This window comes from Caretta caretta, chromosome 1 (assembly GCF_965140235.1).
Source record: "Caretta caretta isolate rCarCar2 chromosome 1, rCarCar1.hap1, whole genome shotgun sequence".
In the NCBI taxonomy this organism is placed as follows: domain Eukaryota; kingdom Metazoa; phylum Chordata; order Testudines; family Cheloniidae; genus Caretta; species Caretta caretta.
The window spans coordinates 91,912,586-91,937,311 of NC_134206.1; positions in this window are offsets into that span (position 1 = coordinate 91,912,586).

Sequence of the window (24,726 nt, forward strand, 5' to 3'; positions counted from 1 at the left end):
AGAAATACTTCCTTTTCATTGTTTTAATCCTGTTGCCTGTAATTTATCTGGCCCATCCCTAATTCTTGTGTTATGTGAAAGAGTAAATAAAACTTCCTTATTTACTTTCTCCACACCCGTCATGATTTTTATAGACCTCTCTCATATTACCACTTGCTCATCTCTTTTCCAAGCTGAAAAGTCCGAGTTTTATTAATCTCTCCTCACATGGAAGCTGTTCCATACTCCTAATTATTTTTGTTGCCCTTTTATTAACCTTTTCCAATTCCAATATATATTTTTTTGAGATGGGCAACCAGATCTGCACTCAGTATTCAGGATGTGAGAGTACCTTGGCTTTATATAGAGGTGATATGATATTTCCAGGCTTATTATCTATTCCTTTCCTAATGATTCCCAAAATTCTGTTAACTTTTTTGACTGTTGCTGCATGTTGAGTGGATGTTTTCAGAGAACTATCCACAATGACTCCAAGATCTCTTTCTTGACTGGTAGCAGCTAATTTACACCCCATCATTTCATATGTATAGTTGGGATTATGTTTTCCAATGTGCATTACATTGCACTTATCAACATTGAATTTCATCTGCCATTTTGTTGCCCAATCACCCAGCTTTGTGAGATCCCTTTGTAATTCTTTACAGTCTGCTTTGGACTTAACTATCTTGGAGTCTAGCTTATCATCTGCAAATTTTGCCACCTCACTGTTTACCCCTTTTTACAAATCAGTAGTATATGTTATATTTTAGTAAGATTTCTGACACTGTCTCACATAAGCAAACTAGGAAAATGTAGTCTAGAGGAATTTACTATAAAGAGGGTATGACAAAATGCACTCATGTATTCACACCCTAGATACTATTGTAATAATCTTTATATAAAATGTGCCTTGGGAGGTATTATTTGAAAAATAATATCATGGTGAAATGTGTAGCAACATTAGATTTGAAGTTATGAACATAAACAGAAATTATGACTATAGTATTGTTTAGCAGACAAGTTTGGGGAGGAAACAAACCTGTCCCTCAAAGATAAAGGACAAGCTAACACCTCTAGCCAGATGTCATCAAAGTTAATTGGCAATCACCTGTCAAGTGACCATTCTTTGGTAACAAGAGGAACAGATCAATCTGCAGTTTAGCAAATAACAACATGGAACCTCTTTCACCATGAGACTCCAAGTCACCTTCCTCACAATGGGAAGGAACTTTAGGTAGGGGTAACGCCTCAGGAAAATGCATTTCAAGGAGTGACTGCACTATACAATTGAGCGGGAAAATACCCCAGGATCTCTCTTCTTAGATGAGAGTGAGAGTGTGTGTGTGTGTGTGTGTGTGTGAGAGAGAGAGAGAGAGGAACCTACCTTTGGATTTTGGGAGGAGTTCTGGCCAGATAATTTGGTCAGTTCTGTTGCTTGGAATATGTGGTAAGGATTTTGCCTTGGACCAAGTCTTGTATGTTAAATTTAATTACTAGGAAGTGTTTTATCTTTATTTCTGCCTTTCTGCCTTATACTTGTGCTCCTTAAAATCTCTCTCCTTCTAGCTAAAAAAAAACTTTTTTAAAATCTCTCTCCTTCTAGTTAAAAAAAAAAAACTTGTGTAACTCCATCTAAAGTAGCAGGCTGCTGGATATTGACTCCTTCCAGGGGCAACAGACCTCTAATATGTAAACTGTCAGGGAGAGGGCTGGACAGTGTGGAACAAGTGTTTTGGGGAAAATCATGCCTAGGAGTGTGTTGGGGTCACCTTGCAAGAAGTAACCAAGGCTGCTGGAAGCCAGAGTGTGGTTTGAGTGTTGCTGTCAGACTGACGGAGTCAGATTTTCTGGACCAGGACTGAAGCTATACAAAGACACTCAGGGTGTGACGTGCATGCTTTTTGGCTGTTTGTGAGCAGCCCAGGTTGGGAGCTACAACAGCAAAGCATTTTGAGGCATCCAAGGTTGCATTAATGACTTGGATGATGTAGTGGAGAGTGTGCTTATAAAATTTGCAGATGACACCAACCTGGGAAGGGTTGCTAGCACTTTGTAGGAGACTATTAGAATTCAAAACAACTTTGACAAATTGGAGAATTGTTCTGAATTCAACAAAATGAACTTCAATAAAGATAAGTGCAAGTACTTCACTGAGGAAGGAAAAATCTAACACAGAACTACAAAATAGGGAATGACTGGGTAGGCAGTAGTACTGCTGAAAATAATCTGGGGATTATGGTAGATAACAAATTGCACGAGAGTTAATAATGTGATGCAGTTCTGAAAAAGGCTAATATTTTAAGGAGTATTAACAAGAATGTTATATGTGTAACCCCTACTTGCTCTGAGTGGCACTCCGTCCCCCTGTAGAGGTGTCTAGGCTAACTAGAGATTGATAAGCCTGCCACAGCCTTGGCTAAGAGACATGTGTCTTTTATGTCAAGCAGTAGAGGCTCATGCATTAAACTCAAGAGGTCCCAGGTTTAATCCCCACTGCTGACATTCCTTTCTGGGTGGCTGTTACATATGTAAGACACAAGAGATAATTGTCCCACTCTACTAAGTACTGGTGAGGCCTCAGCTGGAGTACTGTGCCCAATTCAGGGTGTCCCAATTTAGGAAATTGTGGGAAATTGGAAAGAATCTGTAGGAGAGCAACAAATATGACAAAAGGGCTAGCTTTGTGTCTGCAAAATCCAGGACTCCAGAAGGCTTCAGAACAAGTTGCGTGGCTCATGCTACCACCTGATGCACTTAAGAAAACTCACAGTTCAGATGCTGCCACCATGTTTCATTAGTAAAGAGTGAAGCTGAATGCAAGTTAAATTGAACAAGTAGAGTTTGATTAAACACTGTGATCTGGTCTGTCCCAATAGCTGCATTGCTTCCAGCCTAACTCTAATTGTTTCCCATTGCCCTGGAGTCCCATAAATAACAGCCCCTGCAGGGAACATGGTCCTTTTGACTCCAGTTCCACTGATCATGATATAGCTGAAATCAAAACTACCACCAAGAGGAGAAAGGATCTCCATGCCACAACAAATCCTCTTTGCCTACCAACCCCTGATCACTTTACTATCCCAGAATGACTTTTTATTTTTCTTAGTACAAAATAGCCCATTTTTCTGACTTTCTTCATTCCTCCTCTGTATGAAATCTATTATTTGGAATGGAGAGGTTATACTGTGCTAGATTTTGACTCTAAGCACTACTTCAGTTCACCTGGAGCATCCCCCCCATAATATGAATCTTATGAGAAAGTATGAAGTTCACAGTCCTCAAACTCACTTTCACATTTTCAATTAACTGCATCACAACATGTCGAGTTACAGCATCCAGTGCCACATTTAGCCATGTAACCGAGGAATTGATGTGAAATTAAATGTGTTCAGCTCCGATGTGCTATCAAGTTGAGAATGTGACATAGTTTTGAAAGTTTGAACAATCCAAAGTATGCTTTTCTGCAAACATATTTATAACCAGGGAAAGTATTTAGCTAGTGTAATGAAACTGATACAGAATATGCAAAACTTCTACCCAAAGCGTTTTTGTTAAATAGTGGTATGTTTGATAATGGTGCATAGAGTAAATATGGCCAGACAGTGGATAAAACTTGTTTCAATATCTCATTTTTTTTATTCAGTAGGTTCATTTTCAAAATATGAGTGAAGAAGTGCATAAAGGAAAACATATTAAATTAGAGTGGTGACTTGTTTCACATTTGGAACAGAATTCTATCCTACAGAAAACAGTTGGAAGGATATTTGTGTGTGAGTCCCATACGCAATCAAATATCTTTTAAACTAAATAGATTAGTTTACATACTGTGTGGCATGGGGAAAAATAGTTAACGAACCAAATTTATCCCTGTTTTAACTTCATTAACTTAAACAGAGTTATGTCAGGAATAAATTTAGTATTTTTTTGCAAACTGATACTCTATTCATATATCATGTGATTTCACTCCAAATATTTTATTTTTTCCTTTAAAAGAGTTTAATAACTCAATTATAAAAGAGAAGTTTCATGTTTGCAATCTCATTTTAGTTACTGAGGCCAGAACTTTGTTATTTCAGTGTCTACATGGTCATGTACATGACTAATCCATAGCGTTATTTCCATAGAGATGCTTAGGACACAAGACCTCTGATTGTCCAGGTATAGACATGCCTAATTTGGGGGTGTTGTGACCACTGCCAAAAGTTTAGGCAGTGAAATATGATTGTTCAGATTTAACGCTGAGGCATCTGAAAATATAGAAGTGTGTGAAGGTTGGCAATGGACAGTTCATGTCTATCTCATCAGAGTCAAGGGCAGGTGGATGCTCAGTCAAAATCAACTCCTCACTGACAGATGAGTCTGACACAATTGTATTAGTTTACATGGCATAAATTGGCCAGTCACTGTCAAACGTTAAACAGTGTTTAACAAGGTACAGGGTTTGAATGGAGACCTCAGTCTGCTTAGTACCATGACAAACACATCATTCAAAGTCATTTTACATTTTTATTAAAGAAAAAGAAAAGGGGGTAAAACAATTAAAGCGATTGAAATGTAAAGCGTTAAATACAACTTTCATTTCAATAACATCACTTGTTCCCTTGCCTTTTTAGCTAGACAGAGTTTAAAAAACAACAACAACACCTTGCTTGACAGTCACCTAGACAGTATCAAATTTGATAATTGTCCTTTTGGGGGGAAAAAGAAGTTGAGATGGGCTGGAGCTGTTGTTGTTAAAGTCTGATGTCATTTTATCTTTGGTGGTAGGTGTGGCCATGTCATCTGGCTTGGCATGGTCAGAACATCTCTCAGGATCAGGATGATGAAAGTCCAAGGTCCCAGGTGATAGTGGGGGTAGCAGCCATGATGGTGAATCTTGCTTCAGTAGTCTCTGTCTGTTCTCTTTTCCTTTTGAAGGAAGAACATAAGAATGGCCATACTGTGTCAGACCAAAGGTCCATCCAGCCCAGTATCCTGTCTACCAACAGAGGCCAATGCCAGGTGCCCCAGAGGGAGGAAACATAACAGGTAATGGTCACGTGATCTCTCTCCTGCCATCCATCTCCACCCTCTGACAAACAGAGGCTAGGGACACCATTTCTTACCCATGCTGGCTAATAGCCATCAATGGACTTAACCTCCATTAATTTATCCAGTTCTCTTTTAAACCCTGTTATAGTCCTAGCCTTCACAACCTCCTCAGGCAAGGAGTTCCACAGGTTGACTGTACACTGTGTGAAGAACTTCCTTTTATTTGTTTTAAACCTGCTGCCCATTATTTTCATTTGGTGGCTCCTAGTTCTTATATTATGGGAACAAATAAATAACTTTTCCTTATTCACTTTCTCCACACCACTCATGATTTTATATACCTCTATCATATCCTGCCCCCCCCCCTTAGTCTCCTCTTTTCCAAGCTGAAAAGTCCTAGCTTTTTTAATCTTTCCTCATATGGGACCCGTTCCAAACCCCTAATCATTCTAGTTGCCCTTTTCAGAACCTTTTCTAATGCCAGTATATCTTTTTTAAGATGAGGGGACCACATCTGTTCCCAAAGTCTTTTTTTTAAAGACCGCAAATTGGTATTGTGGGTGGAATAGTCAATCGCCTCACTGTGTTGTTCACCAGTTAGGCCTAACATATGACACTTCAATTTTGGTTCATTCATTTCTGGTTTCTCTTCTGTTTTTACCAAGATAGTACTTGAATTTATCTACATGACCTATTATGCTTAGACTCATTTAGTCTGTCTCTCTGGTTCTCTTGTGCCTGTTTGTAACATTCCTTATTGAATATAGTGACTCATATTCCAGGGTTAATTCCTAAGTAGGCAAAAGATATAGACCAATTGTCACAGCTACACTCAGCTGCAGAAGAAATAGCAGCTGGGACAAAACCTGAAGTTGAGAGAGAGAGAGGCATGGGCTAGCTTAGTGAAAGAGGAATTAGACAGTTAGCTTCTAGGATGGGATATACAGGTAAGTGGGTTACTTAACTTTGGGATGGTAAAAGAAGGGATGGTCCTTATATTTGAGAGTCAGAAGGCCAAGCAGCAATCACATTACTTGACCTTTATATCCTAAATAAGCTGACAGACAGAAAAAGGGAGCACAGATGTCCTTTGATCTTAGCCTCCTAATAGGGTCTGCCAGTCATTCTTCAGCTTCCTGGGTTTCTCAGTGCTGGGGCCCATTTATAGGTACACACTGAGGTAGGATGCCATTCAGACCTCTGTAATAAAAAGAACAACCCAGTGAGCATGAATTAAGAGACTTCTCCTCTCTGCGCTATGATACAAAACCTTTAGTCTGTTTGATTGAAATCCTTTGCCTTTCTGACAATGTGAAAAATCAGCCTCTTCTAATGGGGCCCATTGCTTCTGGAAGGAAAGTCAATTCCCAGTTCTATGGGGAAAAAAAATCTAACCTCCATATTTTGTACAAAGGGAATACTACTCTAAGTACTTCTGACTGAAAATGCAGGCAATTCATTCAGAAAAGAGGTCTGGGAATCTAAGTAATAGACAAGTCATCAGCACACTAGTTATTTTCTTCCAAACCTGCTCCCCTGAAAATCCAATTAAGTAGAGATCCCTTTTTAGCCTGTATAGATTATGATAGGATTTAATTCAAAATATCCCATATAAAACTAGAAAGGAAAATCAAAAAAGTGTTCTTGAAAACTTTTGGGTAAGACCTTAATAACCCTGATCTCAAAACATTTCAAAACTGTTTGGATGTAGGTGACAACAATGGTGATAAAGAGGTTAATTACAAAGAATCAATCACTGTCTAGAATGGTGCTGAATATTTTTATGACAATAATATATGTAACTATAGATGAAAAACCTTTAATAAATTTAGATAGCTGTTCTGTGCCTGACCTACCCAGAATACAGAAAATATTCTCAGTATATTCAAATTACTTTATTACGAACAAATAATTTTTCACAAAAATCAGAAAATACAATAAAGCTGACTTCTCAAAATGGATAAAGAACAGTTTCTTTAGAGATCGCCTTTCATTTACTGGCTATAGCATGAAGAACTGTAGAAAACAGATCAGTAGAAATTAAATGGACTGAGACTAAAATTTAGAAGTGAATTGTGGGGAATTCCAATCTTGGTATAAAAATGATTGCCTACCTTCCAGATACGTATCATGTCAACTCAGAAAAATTGAAGAAAGCTATTTCCAGTTCTCTAACACACTCTGATACACTTTTAATTGTTCTATGTTGTGTAATAAAAGGGAGAAAGACTTATAGATCAAGCTGAGTTTTTAAGCCAAATATATGCCCTCCCTATCTTCTGCTTTCTCACTGCAAGGATTCCCAAAATACTTCAAGATGAGTTGACAGATCCAGAGATTCAATTCAATTACATTTACATCAGTAGATTCCACAGTGAAAATAATAAGTTGCAGCTGGTTGTTGCTGAGGTAACATCTTGAAATCTAGTTTTAGTTCTCAGGTGTTTGGCTTGAAGAAACTCAGAAGTTGGGCTCTTTTTTTTTTAAGGTATGTTCATCTATTTTTCTAAAGAGCTGGCATTTGCGTAACTGATATACTCAGGTTATCTTAACTGTAACAATAATTGGCATATCAACCATTCCTTTCCTTCCCTGAAAAGTAAAAACATTTTTTTTTAAATTGAAACATTTAAGCAAAGTAGTAGTTCTCCAAAAATTACATGACTGGACTGATTTTTTTCTGTTCTGTGTTCCTTCCTGTATCCTCATGAGACCAACATTTGGATGTCAACATATATTTCAGCCAGCAATCCATTCCAAGATTTCTTACTTCAGTTAAGAACTTAGACACTTTATAGCCACTAAAGCTAGGTGAAATTTTCCAGAGAAATAGTTTATACACTGAAAAATTCAGTTTGGGTCAACCCAAACTATTTGGGAATTTGACCTGAATTTGCTAAATAGCTTCTAGATTCACCAAGGGACTTTATTATTCACAAAATAGCTGGAGGAAGTGGTGATTTAATGTTATAAACACATCCTGTTAATTTCTCTTAGGCTCAGTTGTTCTTGTTGTCATTTGAGATAAAATGTAAACACGACATTCTAATGAAATAGCATTCCTAAGTATATATATACTTTGAACATATGTATATATGTACATAGATGGCTGGCATAATAATAAATTACATAATAGTCCACATTTTCAAATATTAATCCTGATGATACTCCTGGACATATGCAAGTATGCAGTTTTACTCCATTTTTACAGATAAGGGAGATTGAGGTAGAAATGTTAAATGATTTGTCCAAGGCAAACACAACAAGTTACTGGCAATGCTGGGATCAGAATTAAGTCTTCCTTCCTCCTAGCCTTATGATCAACTAGACAATGTGCTGTTTCCCATGGTATCATGTGATCTCTCCCCATTATTTTTTTCTAAATACTACTCTTCCTGGACTAATTTGCACGAGTCTTTTTTATACAGAAAATAAAAAAAACATACTTAACTTTCCTCCCCAAAATAGGGGGGAAAGAGAATAGCTTCTTTCTCATATGCAATGTAATTGTAGACGAGTCAGTCCAAGATGTTAGAGAGACAAGGTGGGTGAGGTATTGTATTACCTCAGCCATCTTGTCTCTCTAAGTTCCTTTCTCAATCATCAAGGAAAGAAAGAAGCTTCTCTCAGGTACTTGGTACACATGAGAGTTCCTCATGAGAATCAACTGGCCTTGACATTAAAAAAATTCTCTCACAGTCAAGATGTAACCTACAAGGTGTGACAAGCACTGAATTTCAGGTGGAGAATATTTTATGGAAAGGGAGTATATAATTAAGCAAATAATGAAAGTTTAAGGCTTTATTTCAAAATAAGTAAAATTTTATTAGCCATATCAGAAAAATGTATAAGTGATTCAGGGAATAGTTACTCAAACTGTTAGTTAACCATCTTGCACCCTTTAATGAGAATACAGATGTCTGAAAAAAGTGGCACTTGAACACATCTCTTCCTTCACCTCTCTTCTCCCCCTTCACCCATCCCTGCAACTTTCACCTTAACGTGTTTTTCTGAGTGAAGATGAATCAGTCATTGGTTCTCCTGCTGCCTGCAATAGAGCTGTGCTTGCTTTTTAGTACATGTGAGAATTGCCTTTCCCCTAAAGCATCAGGAGATACTTATGTTGAATCATCCATGCTACCCCAGTCCTATGTCACAGTTAAAAACACTGACACTTCAGCCGTTTACACTGAACAGCATAAGAGGTGTGGTTTTGTCCTATATAGCTATTACTTCATGTGCGGTCTTTCGGAGGAGGAGAGGAAGAATGTGTCATTTTTATAGGTTGTGAGAAAGAGTGTGCTGTTTCTTGTATCAGGAAACCGGGTAGAAGGGGGCTAGGGAAAGTTCTAGACAGAAACTCCACCGTGAAGTAAAGAGTGAGTGAGAGCTTTAAGGATAATACAGGTGTTCCTTATTCTACTACTGATCAGTATTACAGAACAGAATACAGAAGAAAGCAAATTTCTCAGCTGACATTTAACATCACTAAAAAGTTAACAGAGAACGTACGTTATTGACTACAGTAAAAGAAAACAAGGTTAGTTCAGAAAATACTATGGAGTAGTCCAGCCAGAGATACTTATGAAATTATATGCATAGAACAGTAATAAGAGAAGTAGGTTTGGCTACATGGTAATAAATGGAATTTATTAAGCCATGACAGAAATGGAGTTTCATGAATTGTCCACATGTCTGTTGGAGTTCCCATTTGCACAACTATCACCATCTTCAACCAATAAATGTTAATGTAGCCAAGCAGATAACAAAATGGTGGGTTTTAATTAACTTTATTCTGATTGAAGATTTCCCTTTGAAGATCTGAAAACAGGTTGAGAGTATTGAACTGAGTAAATAAAACAAGAACAAAAATAGTTTGTGGACCCTCATGTAAATGTAACAGCTGAGAAGATGTTATAAGATCCATCTTATGAGACATTTAAAACTAGACTGGGCAAAGCTCTAGGCCATAGTTTATAGGGGAATAATTCTACACTGGCAATCTGGAAATGGACTGCAGAACATAATAAATCTTTTCAATCTCTTGAAAATATTTCAAAACACCTCTTGTTTTACATTTTAGCTTTTTCATGCTTTTAAGAGCAGCTCCTTATCATTTCCAACAATGGTACTTCTTATCAGTCCTGGATTTAGAGGCTCTGGGCCACATACAAAATCTTGTGTTTCTGCCCTAGGAAAGATGGACCCCAGGGAGATGATAGGGGGTTGTGTTACGCTCATCTCCAATTAAAACAGCTTGTGGTGCTTTGTTAACATTTAGATTTACAAATATTTATTTTCTTTTCATTAGTCTCTGCACATGTTCTAAAACATATTTCTTTTCATTTTAGATTTTTCATGCATTCCATGTTTCTTTATCATTTCTAGGGGAGATACTCCTCCACAGTCACTGGTTTAGGAGTTCTGAGCCAGACATTAAATCTGGTGATTTCCCTCTTTAGGTAAGGTGATGCTTCCTGATGTGGTTCAGGGGCCAGAAGGGGTTAGGCCACGTCCTGGAAGGTCAAAACATAATTTCTGGTACATTTTCATTTCCTGTTACATTGAGGTAAAGGAGAACTTCTGGTGACATCATCATCTTTATCTCATTCAACAATCTAAATTTGACATGAGCTAGGAGCAAAACACTGTTTGGGTTACCGTGTGCTGTTTAAGTTTTTTAAAGTGTATGGAGTCACACTGTCCCTGGATGAGATCAGGGAGGGATTCTTCCTGATGGAATTGACTCCAGAGCACAATTACAACATGTTTACTGCCACATGTTTTAAGGAAGTGCAACTGACTCCTCCACTGAATTACTCCTGCTCTTCAGTGTGATGACAAAGCCATGTCTCCACTCCACCTAAATCCTTTGGTCTGCTGTGTGCCACCACTGGAGTGAGAAGAGAACAGTCCATATGAATCCCCTAAGCATCGGGGCTAAATCTCTTCCTGGCTTCTGTGTCGATCACAGAAGGGGGTCCCCCTTTTTTTCATTTACATATGGCTGGAGAGGGGCTTTGACCTGGTCTTGGGGTTTTCCCACTCTTTGGCATACTTCACAAGACCGGACATAAGTAGAAATATCCTTGCCCATTCCCTCCCAGTGGAATGACCCCCCCAAACGGTCTTTAGTCCTGTTCACCCCAGCATGGCCACTAGCATGATCATGGGCTAAGCTCAAGAGCTTGGCCCGGTATTTAGCTGGAACTACCAACTGTCTCGGAGGATGCCAGTCTTCCTGGTATCCACCAGAAAGAGTTTCCTTGTATAAAAGTCCTTTTTCTACAACAAACCTGGATCGATTAGAGGAGCTGAGAGGTGGTGGGTTGCTCCGTGCTGCCGTCCAAGCTCTCTGGAGGCTTTCATCTGCTTCCTGTTCGGTCTGGAACTGTTCCCTTGATGCTGGAGACATCAGTTCCTCATTGGATTGTGGACCTGTGCTTGGTCCCTCTGGAAGCGATGTAGGGGTTGGGGCTGTTTCCGTTGACTGTGAACCCTCTCCGCTGGGACACTATGTTGGGGTTCAGGCTCCGGCTGAGCCTCTTGTGTAGGATTATGGGCTGCTGTCGGTTCAGGTTCGGTGGGGCCCTCTGGTGTTGAGGTTGCAAGTACTGGATTCAGTGCTGGCAATGGGTCTGGTGCTGGTTGTTCCGCTGCTTCTGGTTCTGGGACTGGTTCCATCTGGGTCTCTGGGATGGGATCCACTACTGCTATTGCAGACATTGGCCTTGGGTCCGGGTCCATCACCTCTGACAGGGTCCTGATAGAAGTTTCCGGAACAGAGCGAGGCGTCACAGCTTGTTTAGCCTGGCTGCGGGTGACCATTCCCACCCTCTTGGCCCGCTTCACATGATTGGCCAAGTCTTCCCCCAACAGCATGGGGATGGGATAATCATCATAGACTGCAAACGTCCACGTTCCTGACCAGCCCTGGTACTGGACAGGCAACTTGGCTGTAGGCAAATTGAAAGAGTTGGACTTGAAGGCCCTTTCGAAGTTTTCTAAGAAGGCCTCAGTATCATCGCCTGCCTTGTAGGTGGGGAACTTTCTGGGATGCGAAGTGGTACCTGGAGAAGAATTGCTAGGGATTGTTGGTATATTCTGCTGAGCCTTTACCTTCTCCATCTCCACTTCATGCTTCCTCTCTTTTTCCTTCTCCTCCTCCACATGCTTCCTTGCCTCCATTTCCCTCCTGTGGGCAGCCTCCTGTACTTCCTTCTCTATCCGCATGATTTCTGTCTGTCTTTCGTGTTCCGTTTGTTTTTCATCAGCCTGAAATCTGGCTAATTCCAGCTTTTGTTGAGCCGTGGAGTCTGTCATCCTAACCTCTCTGTTTTTAACTAACTTTACACCCAAGGTTTAGAAATAAAACAAACAAAACTTGGCTTGTAAATTTATGCTGTGCTGGAATAGGATACCTATTCTCTGATAGTGATTGTCAGCCTACAGAAAAAGATAATTCCCTTTGTCTCTACTCTGGCCCCAAATCAAAGCAAAAAAAAACCCTTCCAACTATTGCCAGTTGGAGACCTGCTTTCTAGCAGCACAAAGGATTAAAAAAAAATCAAAATCCTAAAAAACCCCAAAAACTAACACTTTTGTCTTCAGACAAATAGGTAGAAATCCCCTCTAGTTGCTCTTAGGTCTGTGAAGACTTGTGAATTTCCCTGCAGGAGGTTAACTACTCTGCCTTTAGAGGAACAGCCGTGTTAGTCTGTATTCGCAAAAAGAAAAGGAGTACTGGTCTGATGAAGTGAGCTGTAGCTCACGAAAGCTCATGCTCAAATAAATTGGTTAGTCTCTAAGGTGCCACCAGTACTCCTTTTCTTTTTACTCTGCCTTTAGGAAGAGAAACTGCAGCTCCCAAAGACAATTCCCTTTTGTCTCTGCTCTGGTCCCAAAGCAAAGCAAAAAAAAACCTTCCAACTATTGCCAGTTGGAGACCTGCTTTCTAGCAGCACAAAGAATTTTTTAAAATTTCCTTTTAAAATCTGTTTTTCTCGTTCAAGAAATCTCAAATTGATCTCAAAATGATTTCAAGTTAATCCCACCGCTCTGCCACCATGTCAAAGTTCCTTCCCCACTCTGAACTCTAGGGTACAGATGTGGGGACCTGCATGAAAACCTCCTAAGCTTACTTTTACCAGCTTAGGTTAAAACTTCCCCAAGGTACAAATTAATTTTACCCTTTGCCCTTGGATTTCCACTGCCACCACCGAACTTTATCTGGGTTCCTGAAAAAATGTAGTTTGGACACATCTTTCCCCCAAAAATCCTCCCAACCCTTGCACCCCACTTCCTGGGGAAGGTTTGGTAAAAATCCTAACCAATTTGCATAGGTGACCACAGACCCAAACCCTTGGATCTTAGAACAATGAAAAAGCATTCAGTTTTCTTACAAGAAGACTTTTAATAGAAATAGAAGTAAATAGAAGTAAAGGAATCACCTCTCTAAAATCAGGATGGTAGATACCTTACAGGGTAATTAGATTCAAAACATAGAGAATTCCTCTAGGCAAAACCTTAAGTTACAAAAAAGACACACAGACAGAAATAGTCATTCTATTCAGCACAGTTCTTTTCTCAGCCCTTTAAAGAAATCACAATCTAACACATACCTAGCTAGATTACTTACTAAAAGTTATAAGACTCCATTCCTGTTCTATCCCCAGCAAAAGCATCATATAGACAGACACAGACCCTTTGTTTCTCTCCCTCCTCCCAGCTTTTGAAAGTATCTTGTCTCCTCATTGGTCATTTTGGTCAGGTGCCAGTGAGGTTACCTTTAGCTTCTTAACCCTTTACAGGTGAGAGGATTTTTTCCTCTGGCCAGGAGGGATTTTAAAGGGGTTTACCCTTCCCTTTATATTTATGACAAATTAATATTGCATTTATTGCACCAGTAACTAAAACTATTACCTTTCCAACAGCTTTGAGAAAATTTTGTAGCAGAAAGATATATTTGAAATGATAGCAAATAGAACTGAATAGAATATATATGTTCAAATATAAAAGAATCATTGATAGACCTTCAAAATAAATTAATATAACAATAAAAAATTGCCATGCATACAGAACTGCAGCTCATATGTAGTGTACGCCACTGTTCCCTCTAAGAGGTGTGCGTGTGCACGCACACAGATTCTAAACCCCACGCACATGGGGAAAACCACGCGCGCATTTATCTCACGTCCTGACCGCACATCGGTCAGGACGCCCGCTCACCATCACCATCACGTGGCAGCGCTTCCTGGGGCAGCTCCCAGTGGCACGCCCACCTGCCAGCAGGAGCCTACAGTGCAGGTGCCTCCCTGCTGCCCAATCAGTGCTGCGGGGGCGGGGGTTGCAGGTGCAGTTCCCCCCGACCCAGCCAGATCCAACCCTAAGAGCCAGAGGGACTGCTGGCTCTGAGAGTCTCTGCGTGCTGCTGGCGCTTTTCCTGGCCAATGAGAGCCACGGAACTCACATTTGTGGTGGGCACAGCACATGAAGAATGGAGATACCCCCACCTCGCAGCTCTGACCCTAGGAGCCAGAGACCTCCCAGCAGGGCTGGTGAGTGCAGCCAGGGAAGGGGGCAGGGTGTGATGGAGTGAGTGTCTGGGAGGTGTGCGGGGGGTTGGGCCGTGGGGGAGATCTGTGTGTGTGTCAGGGCACTGTGGGTATGTGTGGGGCATTGTTTAGTTGTCGTCATGGGGCTGTGGGGAAGGGCACTGGGAGGGAGGGAGGGAGGGAGAGAGGAGAAATCAGTGTGTATTGGGAAACTAGGAAGTGTGGGGTTCTGTGTGAGGTGCTGGGCAGCTGTGGTGGGGCTGTGGGTGGGGGGCACTGGGCAGGGGTGGTGGTGTGCACAGCACTGTGCATTTGTGTCAAATATAGGGGGGTTGTGAGGGGTGGGCTCTGGGTATAGTGGGTTCAGAGGGTGCAGGCCAGGGGAGCTGTGTGGCTTTCTTCTTCCTTCCCCTCCCCACTCGCCCAATGTGTCCTGATATTTCACTCTTGTGATCTGGTCACTCTTGCGATCTTGACGTTGTTCTCCCGCCATCTATCAACACAGCCGGATTCTACTAGCTGGCAAGGGAAAGGGAAAGGAGGGCAATGAATCGTACCCCTCCCCGCCATCATTTCGAACGTGGAAAGTTGATCACGTTGGGACGGTCGGGGGGTGGGGACCCATACATCTCCTTTTAGTCCGTTCATTTGGCTGTGTACAAACTCAAGTACATGCGAATAAGTCAAAATACCTGTCCATAGTTGCTAAGGAACTGCAAAGGTTTCCCAGAAATGAACAAAGGTAGGTGTTGTTTTTGTGATTGAAATCTTTCAAAGGCATTGGTCTTCATACATTTACTCATGATGTTTTACCATTTTCCCACTTTTTTTGCCACAGATACATGGACGTGATCGGAGCTATGCAAAAACTTCCGGTATCTTGATCTAAACAATCTTCCATTTGTCCTTTTCTTGAGTCACACTGTTAAGTGCATTGAAATAGTAGCCATATAATAAAAATTAATTTTAAATAAACCAATCTGGTGAAAAATCAATCCCAAAATGTCACTGTCCAACAGGCTAAAGCATAAAAGAACAGTGACTTCATTTAAATCTGGATGACTGGCTGAGTCTATAGAGACGGTTACACCAAAGTCATATAGTGTAATGCCTGTTAAACTTCGTGAACTATTCACATATGATGAGGACAACAGATTGGTTTGTGTATATTGTTGAGATGCCAGCGCTCCGGGAGAATTTTCATCAGGAAGAATGTGGAAAGATGTATGGAAGTTGGATTTCTTAAAGCGTCATCTGTCAAATAAGTCTCATATAGATGGTGTAACAAGCCTTAGAAACAAAAACCCTTCCTTATGGAGCAGATTGCTTAGCATGATTCTTGAAAGTCCAGCTGAAAAGCAGAGGAGGCAAATTAATCTTGAATGCAAGCGCTCAAACCCAGAAGAAATCAAGGTACTTATTGACAATGTGTTGTTGGCTATTAAAATGAACAGCTCAGTGCTTTCTGTTCAGGATATTAATGACCATATGGAAAAGTATGTGTGCATAGCAGCAAGCTGGAGAAGTAAAAATTATGCTTTTGAATTTCTTGAAATTATGAACTGAATTGTCCAAAATGACCTCATGCATGAAATAGCATTAACAATGTTTCATACTCTAGCTGTTGATGAAAGCATTGATATATCCATTAACAGATACTTGATACTCTACTTTAAATATAGATCCATAAATTCTGCAGACTGTAAAACTTCATTTGGTGGACTATTGCAATTGCAAGAATGTGATGCTGTTTCAACAGTGTCTGCAATCAAAGAGTTGTATAAAAAAACACCAACTCGATCTAATGAAAATGGTGATGTTCATATCTGATGGTGCCTCCGTGATGTTGGGCAAACTCAATGGTGTGGCGGCTCAGCTGAAACGTGATATTCCACACTTAGTCCAGCAACATTGCATTGCACTCTGGGAAGAGTTGGGGATTTCTGCTGCATGGAAAGAGTTCAAGCTGATAAGAGACATCAAAACCTTAATGAGAACTGTCTACACGGTGTTCTGTTGGTCATCCAGGAGAAAATGCAAATTTCAGGAAATAGTGGATGCTTCTGAATGCAAGTCAGTAGCTTTCAGGCCACTCAGTGAAGTGCGCTGATTATCTAGGCACTTTGCACTTGGAGCAATTATTCACAACTATAATCCTCTTCTGGAATATTTTGAGCAAGACAAAGATACTGATCCAGTTTCTAAATACTGCCACAAAAACCTGAATACCATGGAATACCAAATAACATTAGAAGTTTTGAATGATGTTTTGTTGGAGCTGGCTTCACTATCCACACTCCTTCAGAAACGGGGCCTTACACCTCTTGAAACATTTCACTTTGCCTGAGGTAAACTGAACAAGATCAGAAGACAGTACCTTGGAGATTCAGTCTTATGGAGTGACAAAGTTAAGGCTCTCAGATATGAGCTCTCAAGAAAATAATTAAATTGATACCAGTTCCATAATAACTTTCATAAACATCTTGTGTACACATTTGGCAGACAGGTTTCCAGAGGACAAAGTCCAAGAGTCGTCCACTTTTGATTGTGCAGCAATAGTTAAGTGTGACTTCAATTTTGGAATTCATCAGGTAAAATCCCTATGTTCAAAACAGAAAGACTTTCTTGTTGAAGAGATTGTTATAATCAGTCAGTACAGTGACTTCAAGTTTGCAGTAGCCAAAAGAATCAAAAGCCAATTGGTTTTAAGTTTCCCGGATATGGTGACATTTGCTCACCAGAACGAACAGTTTCAGAATCTTGCAGAGTTGATGGATATTGGAGGAACATTCCTAGCATCAAGTGCAGACTGTGAGCATGGCTTTAGCTTAACGAATACTTTAAAAAACAGACTACGGAATCATTTACAAGTAAATCATTTGGACATGCTGATGTGTATTAAGAGTTACCAGCTGGATGGAGGACTGATAGATCTGGACAGAGCTTATACTGAATGGGCAAATGAAAAAGGTCACAGGGAAAAACAGTAAGGTTAGTTTAGCAGTCTTTGACATTTCGACCAGTAAAGAAATTAAAATGCATTTGTAATTACATATCTTATTCTTGACTGATAAACATTTATTGATATATTTTGGGAAATTTTTAAATTTAAAACACAAACTTTTGTTTCTTTTTTTACTTATGATGTCTCTATCTGAAAACCCATATAAGTTGACACAAATTGAAAATTAAAACTTTTTAAATATATAAGCACTTTACTCGCTTGGGCTTATTTGCCTCATGGCACATAAATTTGAAATATGCTTCAAAAATTCGCACAGAAGACATTTTTTGCGCACATGGCCTGTCAAAAGTTAGAGGAAACATTGGTGTACGCTAGTGTAAGTGCTGAGAATAATGTTTGCTGGCACTGCAAATGTACTCTTAGAGGTCTTTTACACACACAGTGGAACTCGTCTATTTTGAATATTCATTCTGGGAAAATATCTGTATTTGATTAGAACTGATCTCAGATTTCCTGCTCCCAGAGGACCCTATTAATCCATGCTGGGTGTTTTTTTTTTTTTTTTTCAATTAACCTAAGCACAGACAAATAGAAGGATTCTATGGGCTCTCCTTCTGACAAAGGACCACATTTTAGTTAAGTGAAAATCTCACCCTACTCCGTAAGAGCTTAGTTCACAAAGATACAAGTTGGTAAATAAATAGTTTTAAGATATTGAGGACAATTTCATATGAGTGGGCTAGCCTTAATATAGGACCTCAATAAACTGTGGCAAAATTTTTCAAAAGCCTCTGCTGGCACAAGTGCCCTGGATCATGCCCCAACATGGACTCAGTGATCACTCTATCCATGAGGTTAATTACTTTTATTATTAGGTACTCTTACTTTTCTACTTCTCAATCAATTTGTCGGCTATCAGATGGTCCAGGGCTTTTCTCTGGCTGTTGCCTATAATTTATTTATGGTTCCTGCTTTTCCTGACACTTCTGAGACTTCCTCAGCCTACACTTCCTTTGTGGGATTCATGATTCCATTCATGTCTGTCCCTATAGAAAGCATATGCTATGGCAGTGTTGTGGAGCAGGAATATCATACATGAATTATTGTAACCTGTCACCAGTCTGGGAAGCAAATTTGAATCTTGTTTTGCAAAGGCCAAATGCTCTCTAACATAACTCTGCTGATTCACAAAGGAGGGTCGGGGAAAATATGTTATCTTTTTATGTGGTCTATTTGACATCTTTTGCATAGGCAGTATTCTCCATGAGCTGCCTACATTAAAAGCTTTTTTCTTCCCTAAAGGTAGCATCTTACATTTGTCTTTGCTGAATTTCATTTTGTTGTTTATAGCCCGGTTCTCCAATCTATCAACATCCCTCTGAATTTTAGATTTATCCTCCAAGATGTTGGCAACCTCCCCAGCTTTGAGTCAAATGCAGATCTGATCAGTATGCACTTTATTCCTATATCCAAGTCATTAATTAAAATGTTAAACAATATTGGACCCAGTACAGATTCCTGTGGAATCCCATTTGAGACCTCCCTCCAATCTGACATAATTCCATTAATAGTTATGCATTGTTTTCAGTTGTTTAACCAATTGTGTGTTCACTTTATGGTAGTTCAGATGAGCCCTCATTTCTCCAGATTATTTATCAGAATGTCATATGGGACTGTGTCAGAAGTCTTGCTGAAGTACAGATATATTATGTGCAATACATTACCCCATTCACCAAACCAATTAGCCTGTCAAAGAAAGAAATCAAGCTGATTTGACCTGATTTGTTCTTGGTAAATCCATGCTGGCTGCTAGTGATCCCCCCTTCGTCTGGCATAAGGTATCGATTTTATGCCACAACTCAGTGTTTGTCACCCTTTCTGAGAATGACCTGCAACATTTGCTAGTTCCTTTGCCCATATTGTATCGCTTTTGGCCTTTGTCTCAATGTAAAGAAAGCAGAAATCCTGTACCAACCATATCCTAGCAGAAACCCACTACTTCCATCACCACCAGAAATAAAATGGAACAGCTGCCCAACAACATAAAGTGCTTCTGCTACTTACAGTTACTAGCAACACCACCACTGATAAAGTCAGTTGCCTCATCTTTCAGTGTTCTACAAAGAAGACTTTGGGCAGGACCGGGGGCGGGGGGGCAAGTTTACAGAGCTGTTGTACTCCATGGTCTACTATACTCATTTGAGACCTGGTCCCTTTATCATCGCTATATCCAAAAACTGAACTGCCTGCAGCAATGACACCTACACAGCATAATGGGAATCAAATAGTCTGACAGAATCACTAACAATGAAGTACTACAGCTGGCAGCCATGCTAAGCGTGGAAGCCATACTAGCATGGAGGCAAATGGCTTGGGTCAGCCACATCATACGTATGGATAGCAATCGACTGCCTAAGAGAGTTCTGTACAGTGAATTTCAAAAAGGCAGTAGGAAGGTTAGCCATCTCAAATTCCACATACAGCCTGTTGGGCTGGACTTAATGACTTGTGCGGATAAGGCCCATGACAGGAGAGCCTGGCACTCTTCTATGAAGGAAGCAGAACGTACAACAGAATATCATTGCACCACCTTGGCCGACAGTAAGAGGGAATGCAGACACCAACTTGCCTCAGCATGTTCCATGAACCCCACATGTGGAAACTGATTTCCAATCGTAGTCATACTCGAATATGAATGACAATCATTATTTAAATCCATGCTGGCTGCTAGTGATTACAACTTCATCCTCCAGGTATTCACAAATTGAATTTTATACATTGCTCTAGTAGCTTCACAGGTATCAAAGTCAGGCTGGCTGGTCTGTCGTTCCCTAGCTCCTCCTTTTCTCCCTTCTTTAAAGATGGGCACTATGCTAGCCCTTCTCCAGTCGCCTAGGTCCTCTCCTGTCATCCATGAGTTTGCAGATATTATTGCTAGTGGCTTTGAGATTTCTTCAGCTAATTCCTTCAGTATCCTCAGGTGAATAGCATCAGGCCCTGCTGACTAGAAATCATTTAGATTGGTCAGAGGATCTCTGACTTTTCTTTACTTATCCTGATCTGCATCCCTTTCATTTTATTGTCTATGGAAACTTTGCTAGTCATCTGGTCACACATTATTTTTTGTGAGAAGACTGAAGCAGAAGTAGGCATTGAACAGCTCTGCCATCCTATCATCTTCCATCACCAGCTCATCTTCTCCACTGAGCAGCAGACCATCCCTGATCTTTTTTTTTTGTCTGACATATTTGAAGAACCTCTTCTTGTTGTCTCTAACATTCCTTGCCAGCTGTAACTCATTCTTTGCCTTGGCTTTCCTTTTTTTGTCCCTACATGCTTGCATTATACCCATATATATTTCCTTGTGACATGCCTCTCCTTTCATTTCCTCTGTGTATCCCTTTTATTATTTAGATAATTAAAAAGCTCTTTGTGCAGCCACATTGGCCTCCTGTGGCTCTTATCTTTCCTCTGCATAGCTTGATGCTGAGCCTCTAGTATTACATCTTTGGGGAATTGGCAGCCCCCTTTCACTCTTTCTTTCTAATTGTTTTTTCCATGGGCCCTTGCCTAGGCCAAGGGTCAGACCTGAAGTCAGATGTCAGGGATCAGAGCTGTGGGTCAGAATGCGTTATCTGGGGGGAGGTAAGGCAGGGGCAAGGCTTGGGAACAAGGTGCTAGCGGGAGATATGGCAGCCATGGGTGAATACTTTAAGTAGCCAGTGAACTCCTGGTGGGCTGAAGAGCCAGTCTGCTGACTCTTCCAAACAATCAGACAGCCAACTATGGCAAACTGTGCTTGTTAGGTTGCCCAAGACTTGCTCAGCTGCAGGCCCAGATTCCTGACCACAAGAATACTAAATGTTCCTGGGTCCATTTGAATGATCATCTTTCAGACTTGCTAGAATCTGCCAAACATCCCTGAACACTCCATGAAATGAGCATCCCCAAATAAATTTTTTAAAGAGGAAACTAGTCTTCTTTGTGCCATTAGGGGCTGGCAGATGCAGAGTGTATTGCAGAAGTGGAACATTGGTAGGCCATGGAGGACATATGTCCTGTCCTCCTTAGAAGTCTCATCCTAGACAGGGAAATATAATGGGGGAGTCCATATGGTATCTCTCACTCCTCACTTCCCCCGTTGAATCAGTCAATGACTATGTTTGGGATAGTGGAGTATTTGAGACGAACTGAGACTAACACCAGCAAAATGTAATTCTTTTCCTCTCCAGAAACCAGAATTGAGCCAGAGGAGGGAGTCAGTTTAGATTGTTGTATATCTATTTTTAATAGATATTTTATGTTTGTGACCTTCTATGAAGTGAGTCTATAGGACAAAATGGAATGAGGAGAAGGAGGTAAGAGACTGGCACACTAGTATAGGAGAGTCAATGCATCGAAGAAAGCATGAAAAAGGAGTAAGGAAAGGAAATGGGGCTGTTTAAGCTTGTTATTTTTATTTAACGGTAGAAATTAAGCAAATATAAACCTATCAAAGCCAGTCTTTAAGAGATTTGGTATTCTGGCCTATTTGCAGTCCTCATTGTATATAGGGTACTATTTCAAAATAGATTAATCACTTTAGCCATTTCAGAAAGAACATTCTGTTACAAGTTACAACACAAACATAGCTTTAAGAAAACATTCTAGCAGTACATTCATGCTGCTGTAGTTAAGGATTTTGTCAGCCTTTTTTGTTATAAATGTCCATCTTCAAAGGTTTATAACTTGACAATAAAACTTGTTCCACTGAAACTGGCAATATTCAAGAATGTACAGTAAAGGAGGAATATTTTTTACCAAATTACTAAAAAAGTTGGCATGGCTGTTTTCAAATTGTAAGATGTAAATAATTTAGTATGTAGCCTCTGGGTGCTGCGTTGCATCTGTGCTTTGACCTATATATCGCTGCTTTACTTTCTGCAAATATTTCCCATTTTTCTGGCTCTGTTTTCACTTTGGCTTAATTTGTTCCATTTTATACTTTTCTTACGTTTTGCATCTTTGATGCATAGAGTTGCACATTTTTCCTGGAATGCACCTTTCCTCTTCCTTCTTTTACATTGTTATTATCGTTGTTCATATATATTATAGTGGTGTACAGGAACTCCTGTTATGATACAGGGCTTTGCTGTGCTAGACACTGTACAAAAAGATACCAAAAATAGAGTCACTTCCACAAAGTGCTTACCTTTCCTATATTTTATCTATTTAAAAAATATATATATCTGTCTATAAAGGTATGCAAGTGGGGTGTACTGTCTCAGTATTTTTTTTTCTATATATACTCTTTCCTTCACAAAGAGGATAAGGGGATGCTTTACACTGCAACCTGTGAGTTGAACCATGATTAGAAGGGCATTATTAGGATTCTTTCTTTGCCTTGCTGGAAATCAGTGCTTTGTAGGACCTGCCCAGTAGGACATAGCTACTGATTCTTTTATAAATGGTTAATTTTCCTTGGATTCTTTTTTATCTCCTGTGCCTGGATGTGGTTATTTAGTTACTAATTTTATTATTCTAGAAAAACACACACAACAACAATTTCTTCTTCCACTTGGCTGTTTTGAAAATAACCTTGAACTAAATAGTGTTCTAGCCTTTCTAGCTCCAATAAAAATGTCAATTTTTAATTTCTTAAGCTCCTCGTCCTTGCCTTCAAGGCTCTGTGCAACATTACCACCCTTCCTCCCCCCACCTGTAACATCTCTGCTCTTATTTTTTCGTGTCCCACTTTGCCCCATTTGTTTCACAAATAATGCTAATTTCATTGCTCCCTTTATCTCCTTTCTTCACTCCCTTCATGACTTCAAGGCTGTCCATATTCTAAAATTGCACTCTTCTTTCAGTGCACTGGGTTTATTCTGTAAATCCCTCCTGAAAAATCAATTTATGCAATACAGTCTAAAAGCAGTATCTCATGCCAACATTACCCCCAACGTAATTATTGAAAAGGTATTACATCCACTTTGCGTCTTCCATTGGTTGCTCATTGGTTGCCTTTTATAGCCAAATTCTGTAAGCCTTTCACCCAGTGGTGAGCTGGAGCCGGTTCGCGCCGGTTCGCGCAAACCGGTTGTTAAATTTTGAAGTTTTAGAACCGGTTGTTAACCCGCTTCCCTGCAGGGAGCGCTGAGGCTTTGATGGGCTCCAGCCGGGAAGTGATGTAATTCATCCTCTGGCCGCCAGGGGTGCTGCGGGGGCCATGTGCGCTGCCACCTGGACATGGGCACCAGCCCTGTTGCTGCTGCTGCTCCCCTGGCCCTGGGGCTCCTGATGCTACCTGGTGGGTCCCCGGCTGCTCTGCTGGGCCTGGGCTGCATCCTGCTGCTCTCCTCATGAGTACCCACCACCCTGCCTGCAGCCAGCCCCTGCCTCCAGCCACCCCTGCATCCCTGCCTGCACCCAGCCCCTGCTGCACCCCCTGCCCTGCCTCCAGCCACCCCCGCACCCCCTGACTGCACCCAGCCCCTGCTGCACACACCCCCTGCCCGTAGCCAGCCCCTGTCTCCAGCCAACACTGCACCCCCTGCCCTTCCTGCAGCTAGCCCCTGCCCTGCCTCCAGCCCCTGCTGCACACACCCCCTGCCTGCAGCCAGCCCCTGTCTCTAGCCACTCCCGCACCCCCTGTCCTTCCTGCAGCTAGCCCCTGCTGCATGCACCCCCTGCCCTGCCCCCAGCCCCTGCCCTGCCCCCAGCCATCCCCGCACCCCCTGCCCTGCCTCCAGCCACCCCCCACACCGCCTGCCCTTCCTGCACCCAGCCCCTGCTGCATGCACCCCCTGCTCTGTATCCAGCCAACCCCTGCCCACAGCCAACACCCTGCCCTGCACCCCCTGCCCTGCCTGCAGCCAGCCTCTACCTCCAGTCAGCCTGCCCCTGCCCTGTCTCCAGCCAGTCCCACACCTCCTTGCCTCCAGCCAACCCTGCACCCTCCTGTCTCCAGCCAGCTCCGCACCCCCTGCCCTGCCCACAGCCAGCCCTGCACCCCCTGCCTCCAACTAGTCCTGCCCCATGCCCCTGTCTGCAGCTGGCCCCACATCCACTGATGCCCTGCAGTTCCCAGGGCAGTAAGCCTGCACACCTGCTTCAATGAGGGGGCAGGGAGCAGCTGGGACCCACACATGTGCACACCCTAGCATGACCAGACAATCCATTTCCGACATCTCAGTTCTCATTCTGAAAGGAAATGTGCAC